Raw genomic sequence first — 3,925 nt, 5'->3', positions numbered from 1 at the left:
TCCTTCAAACTCTTTTCATTTTTTTTAAAGATTTAATTTTTTTCCTTTTTTCCCAAGGCACCCGGGTAAATAGTGTATTTATGTATTTTGAGGAAGATCAGCCCTGAGCTAACATCGGCTGCCAGTCCTCCTCTTTTTACTGAGGCAGACTGGCCCTGAGCTAACATCCGTACCCATCTTCCTCCACTTTATACGTGGGACGCCCACCACAGCATGGCCTACCAAGTGGTGCCGTGTCTGCACCTGGAATCCGAACCAGCAAACCCTGGGCCGCCGAAGCAGAATGGGCACACTTAACTGCTGCGCCACCAGGCCAGCCCCAGTTGTGTATTTTTTAGTTGTAGGTCCTTCTGGTTGTGCTATGTGGGACTCTTCCTCAGCATGGCTTGATGAGTGGTGCCACGTCTGCGCCCAGGATCCGAACCGGCGAAACCCTGGGCTGCCGAAGCAGAGCATGCGAACTTAACCACTCCGCCATGGGGCTGGCCCCTACCTCTTTTCATTTTATTTTTATTTTTTAAAAGCTAGTGTAAACTCACCTAAGGGCCATCTTCAGGAAGGCTTCTGTGTTCACCCGGCAGCAAGTCTGCAGCAAGGCTCAAGTCCTTCCTGTGGATCTGAAGAACTCTCCTGCCAACTTCGAGAGAGCAGGGTGGTTTGCACTGAAGATCCGGAGAGGAGACACAGAGCTTTCACAGCGCGCAGTGGGGTGCCCTCCCCTCTTCACTTCTGGGCCCCCTTCAGCCACACCTCTGCACCCGCCCCCAGCACTCAGTTCTCCTTCCTGTGCAGCTCTGGCCGCAGGCCCATGTCACCTGGAGGTGCCCGGGCCTCCCTGGGCGGCCTTTGTTCTCCCTGCCTCCACCCACCTTCAGCAAATTAAATCCAGCTCCCAAAGGGCTGTGGCAGCCACGGGCCGCACGTGGCTCACGAGCCCTGGAATTCAGGCTAGTCAGAATGCCCGTGGGCTGGAAGCGTAAAATACACACAGAGCTTTGAAGACTTAGCATGGAAAAGAGTGTAAAATAGCTCAGTAATTTTCTTAGAAATTACTAAATAATATTTTGGGTATATTGGATTAAATAAAATATTAAAGTTAATTTCACCTGTTTCTTTTTACTTTTTAAAAAAACGTGGCTCCTGGGAAATGTAAAGCTGCATAGGTGGCATGCACTCTATTTCTACTGGACGGCGCTGCTCTAGACGATTGTGGACTGAAGAATATCGCCGACCTCATCCTTTGCCCCAAACAGCTTAGTGATCGTCCCCTCTTTCCTGCAGCCGGGACTCTTCTTGAGCGGAATTCGGGGCAGGAAGATTTTTTCATTTTCTTGAGCACCCACGGCTTGCTGGGTCCTGTGCGGGGTATATCCCACCCCGGTCCCACGGAATCCTGACGAAGCAGGGTCCTTAGCCCTTCTGCAGGTGAGGCGGCCGGCTTGGACCAGGACTTGGGCTGGGGTGGTGGTGGATCTCTTCCTGCTGGGCAGCATGGCCACCCGGGAGCGACCAGATTCCCCTGAGGCACCTCTGGGGTGATTCTGCCCTTGTAAGGGGTCAGCCATTTCCTTGATGGGGCCAGCACCATGTGTGTGTTCCTTTCTTCCTTCCCAAATGCTCCCGAGGATCAGAGAACTTCCTGCGTAGCCGCCCAGGCCCAGGGGAACCATCTCAGTCCCTACAGGAGCCTATAGGGGAGCCCTACAGGTGTGAGTGGGGTTTTGAGTCAAGGGACCATTTGAGATGCTCTCCTGCTAGTTGTCTGCTCTGTGTCCTCAGGGAGCTTGGATAATCTCTCCGAGCCTGTTTCCTTTCCTGTATATATCAGGAGAAAACCCACTGGATTTACTATCCGTAACCCCCCAGCCTCCCTTCTAAGGAGAGCTGCTTCAGGTGCCCCGAGGGGCCTCAGCTGGCTTGGGGAAGAGCCTGGGTAGAACTAAGATGCTGGAGGAGGCTGGAGACCCTGGGGGAGACCTGAGCTGAGAAGGAGGCATAGCCAGTGAGGCTGGGGGCGATGAAACTCACCGCAGTTGATGGGGACAGAAGCAGCCAGAGGAGCTGGGAGGAACGACACATCTCCGGGGTCTTAGGGAGGGAAACCTTGTGCGCTGTGTTCTATCTGCCCGTCCTCACTGCTCCTGCGAATCTTTAGTAAATTATTGATAGCTCACTGGTGCTTTTGGGGAGAGGATTTTCTTTCAAGGACACAGTGAGGTTTGGAGTTCTGTATCAAGACTGGCCAGGGCTGCTCATGGGGGCCCTGTGACACCTTGGCTAGTTTATAGGGAGTCCATGGCTTGTCGCAGACCTCTTGTTTATTATCTGCTTCCAAGTGCCGGGCTCGGCGTTAAGCAATTTCCATTTGCCTCTTTGAATCCTCCCAACACCGCACCAAGTGGGAATAGCTATTCTCTTTTACAGACAAGGATACAGAAGCTTAGAGTGGTGGAATTATTTTTGCAAGATCATAGCTAGTAAGTTGCAGGGCTGGATTCAAGCCCAGAGCCTGTGCTCGTAACCATGAAGAGGCACCCGCCCTGGAGGGCTGTCGGTGCCTGGCCCGTGTGCCCCACAGCACCCCGGAGTCACTGCTGGCTTCTCTCCCCAGAGCTAGTAGAGGCACGCAGGGCAGGGTGGCCTGGCGTGGCCCTTGAGTGAACCCACTTCCTTCAGATCTTTTGGTATCTCTATGTTTTATTTATTTTATATTATATTATTTTTATTTTATTTTAAAATAACGATATTTCTCTCGATTGTAAAATAATATCTTCTTATTGCATAAAAATTTAAAAAGTATGAAAATGACCAAAAAAAATCACTGGTTAAATCAGTTACCACCTAGGGATGACCAAAACCTGTTTTGGCGTGCTTCCCTCTGTTTATGTGGATATTTATGAAGCTGTCGACTGCTTTGTGCCATGTTAGCCTGTACGCAGCCTTCAGCACTGCTTCGAGTTCTCCCCAAAGAGTCCGTTCTTACTAAATACGCGTGAGTGATGTAAGCTTTACCCAGTGACCCCAGAAGGAGGTGGGGGAGGGCATTTACAACTCTCTCCCCCAACACAGCTCAAAAGTCTTAGCAGGCTCAGACCCCTCCTGACCTCTCAGATGGCATCTCTTTCTCCTCTGGGATCTGCATTTCCCGGCTCCTTCATCTCCTCTTTTGATCCTATCCTAGTTTCAGACCTTAAACTCTTCTCCCCTCAGTTTTGCAGTTCAGCTCTGCCCCATGCCTCCCCAAAAGTGTACAGCCAAGATCTAATATCAAACCTGAAGTGAACGATCACCGTTGTGCAGCCAATCTATGACACTGGGTGTAATGGAAGAAAGTAGGAACTTTATTGTGAAACGCTGAGCAGGGAGAATGGGTGCCTGAACTCCGTGAAAAACTGCAAGCATGGGTTTTTTTTAAAGATTGCCTCCTGAGCTAAGATCTGTTGCCAATCTTCTTTTTTTCCCCTCTTTTCTTCTTCTTCTCCCAAAGGCCCCTCAGTATGTAGTTGTATATTCTAGTTTCAGGTCCTTCTGATTGTGCTATGTGGGATGCCACCTCAGCATGGCCTGACAGCAGTGTGAGGTCCACACCCAGGATCCGAATCAGTGAAACCCTGGGGCGCGAAAGCAGAGCCCACTCAGCCACGGGGCTGGCCCCTGGGTTTTTATTTGGGGTTTTAGGCAGAGGAGGGGGAGCATGTGGCCTTGGGGGCTAAAGTTCTAAGAGTCCTCTGCACAGGCGTGAATGTCTGTTCTATGTGTTGCATGGGGTGGAGTTTTAGTCTGTGATGTCTAACGTCTACAAGCAGTCATTTTAGCTTCTCAATGCTCCTCCAAGATGCTTAGTCAGGCGAGGGTGCTGTCTGGAAGTTCCTCTATTATCACTGGTCCTCCTGCTGTTCTGCAAGGCAAGCTCAGAAACTTTGGT

This window comes from Equus asinus, chromosome 13 (genome assembly GCF_041296235.1).
Source record: "Equus asinus isolate D_3611 breed Donkey chromosome 13, EquAss-T2T_v2, whole genome shotgun sequence".
Taxonomy (NCBI): Eukaryota; Metazoa; Chordata; class Mammalia; order Perissodactyla; family Equidae; genus Equus; species Equus asinus.
This window is presented reverse-complemented; position numbering follows the sequence as displayed.